The following is an 18,783-nucleotide window of genomic DNA, read 5'->3' as shown; positions in this document are numbered from 1 at the left end:
TAGTTGACTCATGTTTCAATATTTACCGGGTGTGCGCTAGAGAAAGAAAATGTTATTAGCTTTCTATAGAGCAGAGTACAGTAACGGTATTCTTACCTTTTCTGCCAAAGATTATGTTCACGCACATCAAACACAAAGTACATCAAATATGTACAGATCTTGTTTTGTATTTCAGTTTTGCTTTCTGCGCATCTCTGACGCCACTGAGGCCCACATCAATCTCGGCATCGTTTTATTCCCAGCGCCTTTACTCGGTTGTCTTATACGAATATTTTGGCCTAGAGTAAATACACTGGAGCAGACTGTTCCCAGAATCACAACATCTGCCATGATATCAAAAATATAAAAAAAAAAATAAAAAAAAAAAGAGAGGCCTCCTCAGAAAGTGAATTAACCATTTTTTGCCCGTGGCTGTATCTTCCCCGGGAATCGCTGTGAGCTTCATCTAATTCAAATTCATAGTTTTGTGAATTGGGAACTGGTCGTGCCAGGGGCAGTTTATAGAGATGCTTAACCAGAACGTAATGGGATGGCGAGGATTTCCTTTGGAGTTAACTTGTCGACTCATCTTTGTTAATAGCTTAGCCGAGTTATTTTAATTGGAAAAAATAACAAAATGACATGCTGAATCTCAAAATTCGTTCTAATCTCATAAACTTGTGATCTGGTCTGGGGTTTTATAATATATAATTTTGTTTTTACAATATCGTGGATTTACCTTACCTTAATGGCAGTTTTTAAATTGAAAAAAACAATCAACACAATGCTTAAGTTATCCTCCATTGTTTTGTCAAGTTGTTGCTTCCATTGTTTGCGTGTGTGTGTGTCTGTCTGTCTGTCAGTCTTTCCATTCGTCCATTCATTTGTATGTATGTATATAGTTGCACAATTAACACAAAATCTATCAAAATAGAATCGACTGGCTTTAATTCAATTTAGTGCACCCTGTGAAGATAAATGCAAAGTTATGATGTTGCATATCTGTGCATATTAACTTACTCATTTGCATATTAACCATATTGCAATGTGTAAGTACTGATTCATATTCATGGTAAAACAACCCAGGGAGCCCAGAAACTATAATCAAATCAACTATCTACCTAATTATTGTATTATTGGGAGGGGGGGTCTTATATTTTCAAGGTTTCAGCTTATTTTACCTTGAAGTATTTTATAACAAAGTAGCATATGTTGGTTGCATCACTACAGTTCAGCCAATCAGTTTGCTCCTTTTACCTAGTCCAGACAAGTTTATTTTTTCAAATTTTCCTTTTTGTTTTTTATAGTTTAGATCTATCTGTTTTAGCCTTGTAGTGATGTCTTTTACTTTTTGGACATTACTTTTGTTTGTGTTCCAAATAAAATATCATATATTGTTCGGAATTACATCAAAGTTGTGTTTGTGCTGTTTTCTCGACTTCACCGGTTTCACCAGTGTTCCACAGCAGCTCGCACAGAGCCCATACAACAAGTATTCTGCAAAGGTGCTTGCCAATTAAACCAAAAAAGTAATTCTGACCCTAGATTTTTGTAAGTAACAAAGCCGCTTATAACTAGTTCTATCAGTTGCTAGGCAGAGTTCCCATGACACATATGTAGACCATTGTAACACCATATATTTGTACTTTTTTTTTTTGTCAATTCTCCCAGACTGCACACGGCAAAAATATCATTGAAATGGCATGCACCAAATCTGTTACATAATCGCTAATACGGCCGCCTTTAAACACGCTGATCTTTGTAGCCATCATGATTGCCACATGCTCAGGATCTTCATAGTCATATGATACGATTGGCTGTCATGTAATTTGCATGTTAATTGGATAATTAATTGAATAATGCTTTCCAAAAGGTTATTCTTCTTTTGGAAGTAGTTATTGAAATTATTTGTGTACTTAGACTATTTTTTCAACTGTTTTATTTTTTAATCTGTAATCCCTTTCTTTTTTAAATTATTGATGCTATATTTTGTGGCTTAGTTGTTGTTTTTTCAACAAAATTTTTAGCAAAAAAGAAGAAAGTTGGTGCAAGTCTAACATAAAACGAGATGGCTGTTGAATAATTGTTTTCAAATTGGGCTAGCTGCAGATGTTAACACGTGTTTTCAGTTCAAAGTCGTGTGCTTGTTCCAAAAACATCAAAAGCATGTAATACGGCCACCGCACAGAAACACACTTCAACACCAAATTCTCACGATATCACCATATGGGATGAATGACCTGTTAATTTATCCCCAACAAGTTGCTAGTAGTACAGAAAAAAAGAAAAGCAGGCACGGTAATAAATATACGAAAAAATTTAATTACCGGTGCACTCCAAAAATAATTGCCTATATTTTCTGTCAACATAAAAATGCAATTACCGAGTAATCAAGTACCTATATGACTCGCTACATAACGAGACTTTGAAACAATAATACATATTTACAATACATATTACAAGGCTGATTAAGACCTAATAACATCCTAATACATTTCATCTCCGATTTATCCACATAGCAAATATTCTAAAAAAAAAAAAAAAGTAATATTGGAAGATTACTGTTTTAAGGCCTGTAAGCTTTACTATAATCTGGTATTATTTCTCTCTCTATTTTAATTAGAATGACAATAGGTGTGAATAGAGACTTCTTTTTTTTTGTCACCGGATACTAATTTCGCTGATATTGTAACTAGATATTGTAAAGCTAATTATGTCAGAAACAATAGATATTATTACTGTATGGCTCGTTTTAAAATCAAATTTGCCATATGCCATGCTGAACATTTCTTATGCGGGTTATCTAGTAGTAGAAAAAAAATATTAGTTCTTTTTTTGTAAATATCATCAAAATAGTGCCGCCACCACTGGATATACAGTACATTCGTTAGGTATGAACAAATACCATTAAGGCAGTAAACTAATAATTCCAACGAGATGCAATCAACAGATATAGGACAATTATTTTCTATTATAAATTCACATACTAATAAAGTTTGTTTTGCATATTTAATAGTTGTTCCACTGGTGGATTCAGTTGAAATTTGATAATCAGATATCAAACGATTAAAAAATATGATTATTTGTTGAAGTCAGAATTTGAATTTAATACGTCTTCAGTTACTGTGGGATGTGTACATCATCAGATTAGTTTTATTAATATTTTGCATAAATTATATTACGTCTTGAAAATGTAAGACTGAAACAAATTTAAATTAAATATTTTAATGTCTGAACTACGCAGAATAAATCTTAGTTATTTATAAACCACCTGATGCATATTAATTAGTTTATGCATATTAATTACCATATGCACATTAATAAATTTACAGTTATTAATTAGCCGATGTATATTAATTGGCTATGCATACTAATCAGCTATTGCATGTTAAAAAGCTTATGTATATAGCCTATGACTTTAATGTTCAACTAATCAATCATTTCTTGTGTTCGAGTGGTAAATTACGAATTCCTTGGTCCATTACCAAGTGTGCACCGCCAACGTAGAAATGGGATCGAACGCATAAATGAGCTTATTTGCCACAATTTTTCACAAGTTACATGTACCTCCTTGATTGTCGTCCCGTACTCTACCTAAACCTGTATATTTGTGTCAACGTTAATTACCTGAAAATCACCCTCTTTTGGTTGTGGGCGCTCCACACAACGTATAGCCACAAGAAAACTTGGAATTTGACTATTAAAAATGTTTTGTGTATTATTATTAAATATTATTCAAATCTAAACATAATATGCAAATGACACCCAACTACTGTCCATTTATAATCAGCATACTGTGAAATACTTCATTTTAGCTGGAATTAATTTTTGCTGAAAAGTCTTTTTGAGTGTTTTTTATGGAATTTATTTATATTCGCTGGATTTTATTTTCACTGATTCATTTCTGCAGCGAAAATAAAGTATTTTACAGTACGACATAATACGCAAATGATGCCCCAATTCAGTCCATTTATGTTAATGAATATTTGAATGGTTGATAGTGTGCTCTAATTTTTATAGCTTCACTAAAAAAAGTTCTTTGACTGATTTTTGAAATTCTGGAATCTCAACAATTTATCATATTTGGAATAAAAATGCAGAACATATTTGTCTGAAACATTGAAGTTGATAATTTGTTAATATCTGTACCTTAAAGAATGGTGGTCGTCTCGCAGCGCGTGTTCGAATTTGATGTAAATAAACAAAGTATTTTACATGCGTTGTATACGACGCTATGAGTCCCATATCTAACAGGGCGCATCACGACGACCACCACCCTTTAAATTGCTTTTTCATCAAACTTAACGATAACACTAAAAACTTCAAAGATAATTTAATATTCAGAAGTCTATTGTCTATGTGCTAACATCTAAGAATAATCAATTGAATGAAATTTACAAAGTTGATTTTAAAAAAACTTCTTTTAAGCTATAGGTAAATTTCACTTATAATGCTCTTTCTGTGACAGTTTTAATGACTTGTTTTAATTATCTGAAGGTAAAACTTGATAAAATATTTTAATTCATACATTTTCACCACCACCAGTTCCCTCTTTTCATGACAAATTCCCATTTATAGTCTGCACTTTCCTTCAAATATCCTAATTTTTTGAGTAAAAACTAAAAAATTACTTGAATTTTGTCTGTTGGCTCCAAAATCGTTTCGTTTCAGGAAATATTGAAGAATATAAAAAAAAAGTACAGAAAAATTCGAGGGAGAAAGTCTGGTGGTGAAAAGGTTAACACTTCAATAGGAATTGATCACAACAAATACATGTTTTACATTCTTTTTGGTCAGGTAAACAGATGTACATGTGTAAATAATATATCAAAAAAAAACAACAGCTAGCAAGTGATATTTATTGGCCATTTGTTCTCCTTTGCTGTCAAATTCAATGATGTGTGTGTTTTAGTGCATTCCATGTGACAACTAGCTCCTCCATCATAACAATATAACACCACTTAAAAGTTACCTTTTCATGTTTCTATTTCGCATGCTTCATCCCTTGCCAGCTGCCGGCATTTCCACATGGATGATTTGTAGCCAACCCCTTGTGTACGCTTCATTTCGGTGAATATTGGCGTACATTTATTGTTGTACTTTCAAACAACGTGACAGTGCATTACATAACGTAATTAACGAGTCGCTGGATGTTAACGGCGTACTACTGATGTAAATTAAATTTGTATTCATTTAAGAATTAAGTTTTTGATTGTTATGCGATGAATTCTGTACATTGCAGTTTAGTGCATTACGATTTGAATCCAAATTAAGGACTTTCACCAATTAATTACAGTTAAATTATCAAAAGGCGAATTTTTGAAGATTAATAACAGCAGTTTAATTTTTAAAATCCTTATAAACAAATTTCTTCAATTAATTCTAACAACAACTATTCCCAGAATTTATCGTATGGGTGGATTTTGATAAGATTAACTGTTTTATCACAACACCACACACCGCCCAAACTTAAGTTTTTAAATGATTAATGGTATGTAATAAACAGTTGATAACTTTTTATCTTTATTAATCTGCCAGCACCTGACTAGAAATATCATCATATGTCAATTTGACTTGAGTCTAAATTGTCAGTTCCCATCACTCTCCATCCTGTCCTCCTTTACTTCATTACGCTTATTTTGGTTTTGGAGAACTTATCAATTATCAAATTAAATAATGAAAATTTGACTTTTAAAATTGTTTGAACATTGTTCAGTCCCCATACCTTGTACAGGGTCCAAATTAAAAGAAAAATGAAAATTTTATTCATGTTTGGCAATTTTTGCTAGTGTTTTTAAGGTAGCATCCATGCATAAAATTTGATGATCCAGTCTGAATTAGATGGATTGAACATTTCTTTTTACAATCAAAAGAATAAACAATCATGGTGACAGCTTTCGGCACTAATGATACACATTACCGTGATAAATCAAACTCGCTTCATTAAATTGGATATTCTGAAAGATTTCTACTTGCTGGATATTGTTTACTCAATATTGTAACGCCGCAGTCGATATGTACCTGTATTTGAATAATACATTACCATATGGAACCGAATGATTTTGACTTTATTTATAAAAAAAAAAATCATCTCTTTCATTAATTGGTCATTAAAAAATAAAAATAAAAACTTGATGATGATGAAAAATGTTATGGAATTTTTCTTGTTGCAATAGTCATTTTAGAAAAAGGATAATAAGTTGGAACTTTTTTGGTTGCTTCTTATGAGAAATGTGAAACTGAGGTCTACAATGCCAGTACACGTGTACAGAAGCATGTTTAAAAAAGAAATAGAAGATCTCTTTGAATATTATATCAATAAAATTTTTTATGAGTTTATATTTAGCTATATTTTTTTATATTTTGCACACCACCCACATTCCTCATGATGATTGTTTATGAATCTCCCACTGAAATGCTATGTAAGTTTTGAATATTTTTTTATAGTTGTAAGAGATTTATAGTTGCAATCAGTTCACTTCACTATGCATAAAGCTGCAGTATTGTGCTGCAATCAGTTCACTTTAACAGTCAGAGTATTCTTCTGCCATAAGTTCATTTAGCACAATCCTTCATTATTCATCTGCAATCACGTTACTTAGTCTTATAGCTGAAACATACCTCAGCAATCACTTCACATAACGTAAAGCTGCAGTATTCTGCTGCCATCACTTCACTTAGCATAAAGCTGCAGTATTCTGCTGCAATCACTTCACATAGTGTAAAGCTGCAGCATACTGCTGCCATAACTTCACTTAACGTAAAGCTGCAGTATTCTGCTGCAATCATTTCACATAGCATAAAGCTGCAGTATTCTGCTGCCATCACGTCACTTAGCGTAAAGCTGCAGTATTCTGCTGCAATCACTTCACATAGTGTAAAGCTGCTGTATTGTGCTGCAATCATTTCGCTTAACGTAAAGCTGCTGTATTGTGCTGCAATCACTTCACATAGTGTAAAGCTGCAGCATACTGCTGCCATAACTTCACTTAACGTAAAGCTGCAGTATTCTGCTGCAATCACTTCACATAGCATAAAGCTGCGGTATTCTGCTGCAATCACTTCGCATAGTGTAAAGCTGCAGTATTCTGCTGCAATCACTTCACATAGCATAAAGCTGCAGTATTCTGCTGCAATCACTTCACATAGCATAAAGCTGCAGTATTCTGCTGCAATCACTTCACATAACATAAAGCTGCAGTATACTGCTGCAATCATTTCACATAGTGTAAAGCTGCAGTATTCTGCTGCAATCACTTCACATAGCGTAAAGCTGTAGTATTCTGCTGCAATCACTTCACATAGTGTAAAGCTGCAGTATTCTGCTGCAATCACTTCACATAGCATAAAGCTGCAGTATTCTGCTGCAATCACTTCACATAGTGTAAAGCTGCAGTATTCTGCTGCCATCACTTCACATAGTGTAAAGATGCAGTATTCTGCTGCAATCACTTCACATAGCATAAAGCTGCAGTATTCTGCTGCAATCATTTCACATAGTGTAAAGCTGCAGTATTCTGCTGCAGTCACTTCACATAGCATAAAGCTGCGGTATTCTGCTGCAATCACTTCGCATAGTGTAAAGCTGCAGTATTCTGCTGCAATCACTTCACATAGCATAAAGCTGCAGTATTCTGCTGCAATCACTTCATATAGCAATAGCATAAAGCTGCAGTATTCTGCTGCAATCATTTCACATAGTGTAAAGCTGCAGTATTCTGCTGCAATCACTTCACATAGCATAAAGCTGCAGTATTCTGCTGCAATCACTTCACATAGCATAAAGCTGCAGTATTCTGCTGCAATCATTTCACATAGTGTAAAGCTGCAGTATTCTGCTGCAATCACTTCACATAGCATAAAGCTGCAGTATTCTGCTGCAATCACTTCACATAGTGTAAAGCTGCAGTATTCTGCTGCAATCACTTCACATAGTGTAAAGCTGCAGTATTCTGCTGCAATCACTTCACATAGCATAAAGCTGCAGTATTCTGCTGCAATCACTTCACATAGTGTAAAGCTGCAGTATTCTGCTGCCATCACTTCACATAGTGTAAAGATGCAGTATTCTGCTGCAATCACTTCACATAGCATAAAGCTGCAGTATTCTGCTGCAATCATTTCACATAGTGTAAAGCTGCAGTATTCTGCTGCAATCACTTCACATAGCATAAAGCTGCAGTATTCTGCTGCAATCATTTCACATAGTGTAAAGCTGCAGTATTCTGCTGCCATCACTTCACATAGTGTAAAGCTGCAGTATTCTGCTGCAATCACTTCACATAGCATAAAGCTGCAGTATTCTGCTGCAATCACTTCACATAGCATAAAGCTGCAGTATTCTGCTGCAATCACTTCACATAGTGTAAAGCTGCAGTATACTGCTGCAATCACTTCACATAGCATAAAGCTGCAGTATACTGCTGTCATCACTTCACTTAGCATAAAGCTGCAGTATTCTGCTGCAATCACTTCACATAGTATAAAGCTGCAGTATACTGCTGCCATCACTTCACTTAGCGTAAAGCTGCAGTATACTGCTGCAATCATTTCACATAGCATAAAGCTGCAGTATACTGCTGTCATCACTTCACTTAGCGTAAAGCTGCAGTATTCTGCTGCAATCACTTCACATAACATATAAAGCTGCAGTATACTGCTATCATACTGCATTTTCTCACATGAGGGCGTTCATGTTGAATACATTTAATGGAATTTTACTGCTACAAAATTTCAACTGCAATTTTCCCCAGATTCACGTAATCAGTGCAATTCGGACTCTCGCAAAATTAAATCGGTTTACTCTACATTAGGCTCTGAATTCTACAGCCATGTGACATGACAGTAATTTGATTGGTCAGTAAACATAAACAACAGGTCTGTTGGTGGGGTTTCATAACCCTCAATCATTCTGTGTTGAACGGAATATTTATCAGTAGACGTGCATATAGCTGCATGGTTATACAGGTACATGTTTGTTCTTTGACATTTCCTGTCTTGCATCTCTGATACCGTACTAGTGGGGTATTCTGTTGTGCCATTGTTTCAGTGTGAAATTGATTCAGGTCTTATTTTGTTAGGTATATTAAAATGCATTCATCATGAGAATTATGCAAATTAACTCCATATATGGAAAAACCCTAACTGATTCAGTTTAATATATGTAAATCATTTCTATATATGGAAGACTAATTCTGAGGCAAAAATCAACTTTTTATTCATCTTCACTTATCTAGGTATAAAATAATCATTATTTTCCAAAAACAATCATGTCAATTAAGGGAAGTGGGAAAAATGGTCACAAAGAATATATTAGAAATGATTTTACGGTTGGAAATGGGAGTGAGGTCAATTTCAGTGCAGCTAAATGTGTGTATATTTCACCCAACGTTGCATTGGAGCCAAAGTACTATTTTCCCTGATGTTCATGCATACAAACGATAATATTATGTGTGCGTGTGTGAAAATTGAAAAATGAATTCACAGTTTTATGACAGCCTGTCGAAAGATAAACGACTCCCCGGAGGAATGCCGAGCAGTTTTCATTCATCATAGTTAAGACAAAAGTTCTCAAAGGGCGTCAGTTGTACAATTGGCAGTCATTACCACGCTGGATTAACATCAATTATGTACGCAATGTTGTCGTTACTTTACAACGCACATATTCATCATCTTCAAGCGCTACACCTGGATACAAGACGACAAAATCGCTGACTCCTATTCATCTCCATTTTTTTTGTTCGTCTTCGCTCGTCTGTGCATATCATTTCTCCTCTTGGGAGGTTGTTTTTTGTGTGTGTGTGTGTGTGGAGCCACATTTCTCCTCAGGGCTGTCTGCGTTCCAAAATAGTAATAAAAATACTCGCTGAGATTCTGCATCTTATATATAAAGAGTTATCGCTCCCAAAATCCTACTGAACTTATCTTTATTGGTCACTCAGATCGACTGCTCAGAGACTTTCCATGCACGAATGAATGAACAGCGTGATGTTTTGTATTTTTTGTTACTTCTTCCTCCCCTGCTAACACATTCCAGTCGTTTTACACATGCACAAACCAACACTGATTTTACATTTTGAGTCTCTCTCTTCAAGGTGAATGTAATATTCTGAAAAACTACATTTTCCATCCGAGAATGTTACAATAATTTTTTTTTTAGTAATTTGCAGTTGCTTCACACATCTCGATAATAATATTAGAGAACAAAAAGAACTATAATTTTATATATTCTGTAAAATATATACTACAGTATAATATTCTTAAACTTCTTAATTTGATGATTTTATGAGGAAAAAAATGTAAAAGTCGCTGAATTTTTCACTTTCTCACTAAATTTGCGAAATTAAAGTCTCAATTTCAGTCTCAGTGAAGTATTTTTCTCATACTTATTTTACAAATTATAAATGATCACAATCGCATTAATACGACAAGAAATACTATAATTGTGCTTTGATTTGAAAATTTTGTTTTTTTTCACATACAAAAATAGAGTTAACATATTGGAAACTTTGACCGAAAAAAAATTACATGGCCAATCCATCCACGTCAGTCTGCACTGTTAAAGTTTGTATTTTATTGATTGAATTTAATTATTTATAACTATGCGATGCAATGCCACACATTCACTGTGTCACGATATTGAACACAACCCCAGACAATGTCAAACGATTTAAGATGCCACATTATTGAACGAATCTCAGATAAACTTTGTACATAGATGCTCTGAGATAATAATGCTCAGCCCTGATTAGTTTTGGGTTAAAACTCATGCATATTAATTACCTAATTTGCATAATCACTTTTCAGCTGATCCAATGATATCTTGAGTACCCTTCAACAGATTTTGATGATGATTGTTGGTGCATAAATGCGGTATAACCACTTACGGGATTAGTAGAGGGTTGAAATTCATGCATATTTATAACCTAATTTCAAATTAGCCAATTTTTAGCTGTTCCACAGGTATCTATTTATAACCATTCATCAGATATCAATGAAACTTGATACACATGTGCTTAGGGGTATTCCACAGTTTAAGCTTGTAAAACATGCATATTAATTACCTATTTGCATAAATTAAACTCACTTTTACCCCAATAATCTTATATTTCCAGAGTTTTCTGCAAGTACTATAAACTTTCAGTACTGTGGATCGAGTGCTATATTATATTTCTATTTCTTATTCCTAAGCACACTGGACACCTTTTTTGAGTTTGATTTCTTCTGAATGTTTAACGCATTAACTGCCATATTGTCTGGGGTTTCCCTGAATCTAGTTTTTCTTGATTTCTGTGTCACCTCTTAAATATCAGTGTTAATTTGTTCCCATCAGATGGTACCGGTAGTCTGAATTGAGTACATATGTTTTTGGTTCTGCATTTCATCAACCATCTCTCACGCATGCCAAAGCATTTTGTTTTGCAATTAGATTCAAAATGGCTGACTGGTGGCCATTTTGTTTTTGTCATGTCTTTTTTTTCATTTCTCAGTTACACTTTTATTGATTTCACTAAAAGTTGGTTCAATTCTCAGACATGATGGTATACTTATATGCGTGTCAATTTATTTATTTTTTTCACCTTCGACAGATATAAAAAAAAATTCAAATCCCAAATTTTCAACATGTCATCAACCACTCAAACATGCTTTGGCCGATTTTATTAAAAACATAGTATGATCATCAAACATGATGAGTGACTGACGCAGATCACTTGGTTTTGTGGTTTGATTCAAAATGGCAACCAATTCTCAGACAGGTTGATTTGTTTTTCATTCTGTAGACCTTTGACTGAAAATTACCATTTCAAGATCTTAATTCAAACTTGGTATTAACATATCACTGGTCGTGAGTTACTAAAATGTGTGACTTTTATTTCAAAATGGTCGACTGGCAGCCATGTTGATTTAATTTTCAAGTGTCTTTTTAGCATTTGTCCTGTTTGCCCAATTTTGTTTTTGAATTTCTATCCCATTTCTTTTTTTTGTATTTTTCTCCTCTTTACTCAGACACATTCAACCATTTTTAGCTCCGCTGTCGACTTTGTCGAGCGGAGCTTATCATATGAGTGATTGTCCGTCGTCGTCGACGTCCGTCGTCGTCTGTGTCAATGTTTTACTTTTTCGACTTCTTCTTGAAAACTACAAGCTTGAATGCTTTGATACTTGGTGTATATGTACCTTGGGTAGACCTCTCTTAGGTTTGTTCATTTCATGTTGATATCTTCAATTCTCTAATTTTAGTGAATATTTTTGTCATTTTTGGTAAAAAGTGATATTTTCGACTTTTTGTTAAAAATCAATAGTTCAATTGCTTTGATATTACATATATAGATACTACATGTAGACCTTTCTCAGATTTGTTCATTTTGTGATGATATCTTCAGTTCTCTAATTTTGGTGAATATTTTTGCCATTTTTGGTAAAAAGTGATATTTTCGACTTCTTGTTAAAAACTGTAAGTCCGATTGCTTTGATACTATTCATATTGTTCATTTTCTAATGATGTCTTCAGTTTTTTAATTGAAATGTGCATTGCTAACAGCGGAGCTATCTCAGCCGATAGGCTGCTTGTTTTTAAAATTTGATACAAAGACAAAATTGTTTTTGTCTCAATGAAATTGCCTTCACATTATTTCCTCAAATCTATAACATCTAAATACAGACAGGAATTGTGTCATTGACAGCAACTTGTTTCAAGCAACACAAGAGAATATCTGAAATTAAATTCGTTTTGACTTTTATATAGCACTTGACATTTTCATTTCCAATTTTCGTGATTTGAAGCAAGCATTTTGTATAAACAACGTTAGACAAGACACACCTGTAACACCCCAGGGGTAAACAACAATAAGATTACCGTCAAATAAGCACAAGTGTCGCTATCAAAGCATTATAAAAAAGACGGTCGTTTACATGTTGAGCAATTGACAAAATATAATTACCACAACTGTGAACACACAATGACACATTGTTAAATTTTATGAAAAAAACATGGCAGTGTTTCTCAATAAATTTCAAAGAAACTATTGTTGAATTATGACAGCACCAACCACATAGGAGCGTCTAACATCCTCAGGCGCCGACGCATCATCAGAAACTAATCATTAGCGATTGACAACTTAGAACCTGTGGTTAATTCAATCTCGTGAGCACAAAAAAAAAAACATATTGTCATTCAAAGAAATAAATTTGTTTCAGACACTGGAACAAATCTGGCTTTCAATTGATGGAACGAGCACCAGAGGGCCCATAACAGTGAATATTAATTCATCCCTGCTTGGTATATGTCGTTTATTACATTCACAACAATAGTTACTTTGAGATAGTTTCATCAATATTCATTACTCATTAAATTCTGAGCTCTGTCCTTAGATGACTTTTGTATCACTCGGCTAATTAAATTTCTGTCCCTTAACTTTAGATTTTTTTTATAAAAAATATATTGTTATCAGTCAGGCACGTATCACAGAAATAATCGAAAAATTTCCTCAGTTGCGTATTATCTCTCGGCGTGAAAGTGTTTGTTTGAAGATAAGAGATTCCAGAATCATTTATGTTTATACAGTGAGAAAACTATCGGTATACAAAATTCAGAATCGGAAACCATAATTTAAAAACAGAAAAAGGGTAGACACACAACCCCAAAACTCTTAGTAAAAGATAGTATATGTTGAAATTTGGTTTGTCAGCGTTGTAATACTGTACTGTCTTTGTGCATACTTTGCAGTATCCTCCTAATAACCTCATAGTATACGTAATTGTATATGTAATTGTTTGCATTGACAATTATAAACTTTACTGTGGATAGAATTTCGTAATTCGTCATGAGACCAAAGCTCTAGTGACAAGAGGTATATAACTTTAAAGACAACTATAAGTACAATTATCAATTAATACCACAAGAAATCAGATAACACTTTAAATTCAGGCTAGGCTGTTGGTCTTTCCGTGGCCTGCTCATAAATGAAAATGTTACATTTCCCAATATTGGCGGTCACCAGCCTAATTTTTGAGAGGATGGTGGTTGCTTTTTAGTGGATAGTGGGCATTTTGGCAGTATTACATGTATAGGGTTTACCAAAGGCTCCTATGGTAATGATATTATGTCAAATCTCAAGTTGAAGCCTTGTGACATAGGCTGGAAAAAAATTATATATTGTGAATGATGGGGTATTTCGTTTTCCTGAATTGTTTCAAATATCTGAGTTTTAAAAAGTTTCAAAAAAATGTAAATGTTTTAAAAATATTGTTTTTTGAAAAAAATTAGAACAAGTTTCTCAAAAAACGTCATTGTAACAAACAAAAGAATGCTATTTCATGTTGCCATGGGACAATAACTTCATGATTTTTTTATAAGAAAACCAATGAACATTGTCATGCCATTTATAACCAGTTTTGTCAAAAATTATGAGTACCGGTAGGTTTCTACTTCATGGTTGTTGCCATGTGGTTAAGCCCCACCTCTGGCCATCTTTTTTTAATACTGAAGAAAGTACTCTATCTCCTCGTCAACTCCAGATGATGCATCTCAGCAAAGACTTGTAACCACGGTGAAAGTTCTGATCCATACAAAAAAACAGTGTGATAACTAGATTTACAAAATATATGAGATTACAATCACATCACATGACCAAAATAACAAAACCAACTAATCTAACCTGGACTCTATGTATATTTCAAGAAAAAACAAACAAAAGCTGTTGTCATTTATTAAAGACAATAGACCATCACTGCACCAAAGTTTAAGTAATAAGTATTTTTTATTTCAAATGGTGTCACTAAGCAACGTTGTCTGGTAAATTATTTAAGATCTTTAAATCTCATTCTGAGGTCTATATTTTGATTCAGGCAAATAAAAACAAAATCAAGAGATTTACAACAAATCACAGAAAAGCTGCAATGGAGTAACACATTTAAAGTTGAAAATGTCTATCGCCTGCGGACATTGTCCTCATTTGATCGGTTTGACACCTCATGGACGTTATAAACTTTAAAAAGTTGTTCATAACAGCAGCGTTTGAGCTATGTAATCACATATGTCATTCTGTCATGAAAAGATGAATTAATTTATTTTTACTTTAGGGTCATAGGGTCACTTGGCCAAAAAAGACAATTTGAATAAAAGGTTAAAATGTGTCGTAATAACCATTCCTGTCGTGTTTTGAAACCAGATTGACAGTCTCAAGTGATACGAACTCACTCACTTATATGAATTGTGAGTATATACTTTAAACCACAGGGCTGATTATTGGATTAATTTTCACTTAATTTCTTACTGGATTAAATCTACAATAGAAAAGAATAGACAGGTTAGTTTTTTTTAACAACAAGAATAATAGTATCCCATAATTCCATGGTGCCATATCCCAAGGATTGAAGAGCTTCGGTTTAACAAATATTGTAATTAGCAAGATAAGATCTGCATAATCCAGCTTAAAAAACTGTATGCCAAATAAATCACACAAACATCTATGTCTTAACCTTTTCGCCACCAGTTTACTCAAATTTTTTGGCTCCAAAATTAGAGTTTCACCACTAGACTATCGCGTAAAATGCCATAAAATTTCCCGCCGAAATTTGGTACAGCATTTTGCACACTTTTATGTAATTTTCTATAATATTTTTCATATTTTTGGTTTAAATGGGAAGGATTTAGCATTGGCTACAAAATCGAAGTTTTTTTGAAAAAAAAATATGTGAAAATCAATATTTTGTGAAAAAATTGATAAAATTTGTGCAAGCAGATCTCAAGAGTATGTATCATTGTTATAACTTAGAGATCTAGAAAGTATACAAATATTCACTTCAAAATCTTCCTGACTGAAAATTAGTCCATTTTGCTTTTTCGTTTTGCTATCAGCCGTTTCAAAGCCATGTAATTGGAATTGAAATATTCAGGTTGTATCGTGGTAAGTAGGTACGCTCCCTTCGTGTGCTTCAAGTTGAATTACAATGCACCAAACACAAAGGAACTCATGTGGTCATCATTGAACTTGATGGTATTCTCTATTATCAGTGTTTTTGACCTTGAGATTGAACTACAGATATGGACTCAAGTGGAATCTATTTAGTGCTTATCAGTGATCTACTGCCTATTAGTGTTTTTCATGTTGTTGAGGTTTGCCGACCTTCGTTTTTTTAGTATCATAGGGGGGGTTGTCTAACCAACCATTGTTATCAATTCTTTTGTCGGTTGTTATGCCCTCATTATTACTTTAATAGCTTTATATTATGTGATAGATAAAAGTCCAAATTATAGTTTTTCTGTCGCCATTGAAAATTGTATTCACCTCTCATCCCTCTCCGCATAGTTTGACCATTTTCCTGCCGCCGTCCAAATTTTAACTTTCTGTAAAGTATCATATTCTATTATTGGCTCTAAATTGACTTTGAATTGTGGGTAAGAAAGAAATCAGTCTGTGGAAAAGTGTCATCTACCGGTAATTACCCAGAATGCATTAACAATTATTTTGCAAAATGTGCATCTGATTGTGACTGTCTAACCAATCAGAAAAGCTGTTATTAGTTTGTGGAATGCATTTTACACTTGTTGTGTATGTCACTATATGGAGTCAATATTAAACGGGACATGCCATTGTTTTTCCAACCCACATTTTGCAACATATGCAGCCTATTTTTTAAGTATATTTCCATAATATTTTTGATCATTTTGTACCAAATGTTCACAATTTTCTAGGGAAAGAGTTCTTTATGTACCCCCATCCCCAAATCCTAACCCTTACCCCAATTCTATTGTATATGCCTCTCTAGATAACAATAGATGTCGTTAGGAGGAGCTATACAACTATATTTGAGGGAACTGGAGGGTAGGGTAAGGTTACAGTTAGAATTAGGGGTGGGGGTACAGTTCTAAATCAAAATTTTTGAAAAAATCTGAATTGAATTTTAAAACGTTTTAATTTTGTGAATCGTGACAAAAAATGCCCTTGGCTCTCAGATGGTTAAAACATCAGTTGCTTTTGTAACCTCCCATGTGTAGGTGGATTATAGTCGAAAAATGAGGGAAATTGGAGATATATTGTAGCAAGTTTATATAAGATTTTGTTCATTTCAGGTAATCATTCTATTTTTTAAAAGTAAATCTGGTATTTAAAATTTAATAACAAATTAATAACTTAATGATTCACGCATGGCGACTGGAGTTGGCACCCAACTGGATATTGAAACGTAACATTAAAGGGCGGTGGTCGTCGAGCTGCTCGTGTGCGACATTTGTGTTGATAAACATTGATTTTCTCAAAATCCAATGCGCTCTTCTAATGGAAATCACAAATATGAGGTTTGACCTGGGCGCGACTTGCACTAATTACCGCCGGTGACTCCTTTGATATCTTCCAATCACCTAAAAAATACCTAATTAAAGCTTGGTAACGTCCCAGTTTGTACTCCTTGATCTGTGTAATAGTCAAAGTCACCATATATCTTGCGCATACGTGGCACGAAGACTACCGCTCTTTAAATATCAGGGTAATGCAAACTCCTGAAGCTATGTTGTTATATTTCTCAATAAATTTGTTTGAATCTCAGGGAACAAAAACGAATTTTATTTCCTCCATATCACCGGAAATTTTTGAGATATAATTTTAGTTTAGATTATGTATATTTACTCCTTTGAATGCCAAAGTCAATATGTTCCACTATTTGTTTCAAAAATGTATGACCAAAATGTATGACCAAGGAAATACGTTCATTTGATCCAAAAAACAAAACAAAAAAACTAAAGAAACATACATACAAATTTATGGGTTATGAAGGCTGCCTGCCAAAATGAGGTGTACCAGGTGAAAAAACACAAAACGTCTACTCCTGTCGGCTTATCAAAATTACAGTGTGTAATAGTTTCCTGCATATTTTTTTGAAACATTTTCTACAAAATTTGATTTATTCAACAATGTTTCATGAATACAATGACATACAGCACACAAAAGTAACAAATACATGATTATATATCTTTGTACTGTTAAATGTTTGAAAAAAACAAGTATTAAAATATTTTCCCTTCCTTTTTTCAGACACTGTTGGAAGCTAGACATATGGAATAAAAGTTGAATGACGGGGTGTTTCCGTGACGACTACAAAACCATGACCTACCTTGCTGTAATGGATCAAATCTGAAAAATTAAATTTTTGCATTTATAGCAATTGTTTTCCACTTATGGGCTGTATTTAAACTCTGGGAAACGGATGCCAGCTGTCTCGTGTGACTAATGTTTAATCCTGGATTGGAACTAGAGTACGTAGCTCATAACGCACGCTTCGTATGAGTGTATATTTCATTTTAATCCATAATATGAACTCACGATTGTCGCTACAACTGGTGTCTGAAATTTGACATTATTATTAATAAATGATGTTTTAATTGCTTGCCGTCATTACTGCTCTTAACGAAAACACAGGGCCCAATTCTGGAGGTCAGGAAGTCGAACATTTATACGAAAATTGCCAATTTACTTTGGGTTGAGATCAGAACTAAATTGACCTAAAGTGGCAGCAGTTATTATTTTTTTCTGCCATTATTGATGTTTTGAATTTCCCAATTACCGGTGGTGACAGTGACAGAATGACAAACGTACGAGGTGTTGACAGGGGTCAGAGGTCATTATGCTGAAATGTGGAATTATCAATTTTAAAATTGCTTGATGAATGAAATTAATGTTTTTGAATTGCCATTTCCATGCTTTTTAAAATGTAAAAAAAAATGTGTGCAGTATATCGCTCCAAGCTGATCATGAGGAAAATTAATTTGCTTTACCACGCACGTCTGGATGGCCGTCATATGAGTGT

General features: G+C 33.8%; 1 protein-coding gene across 1 annotated transcript in view; it reads left to right on the top strand.

Annotated features, from left to right (window-relative positions):
- The window catches only part of LOC100371574 (putative RNA-binding protein 19), an 87,656-nt gene extending 69,285 nt beyond the window's left edge, over positions 1-18,371 (top strand). Inside the window, exon 27 of the mRNA XM_085491202.1 lies at positions 18,012-18,371. The gene's annotated coding sequence lies outside the window, so the exon portion shown is untranslated. The remainder of the gene's footprint in view (positions 1-18,011) is intronic.
- Positions 18,372-18,783: the final 412 nt, after the last annotated feature.

The sequence above is a fragment of the Saccoglossus kowalevskii genome, chromosome 16, assembly GCF_978046115.1.
Source record: "Saccoglossus kowalevskii chromosome 16, keSacKowa6.1, whole genome shotgun sequence".
Classification (NCBI taxonomy): Eukaryota; Metazoa; Hemichordata; class Enteropneusta; family Harrimaniidae; genus Saccoglossus; species Saccoglossus kowalevskii.
The sequence above is the reverse complement of the archived record's forward strand: the minus strand, read 5'-3'. Positions and strand labels throughout refer to the sequence as shown.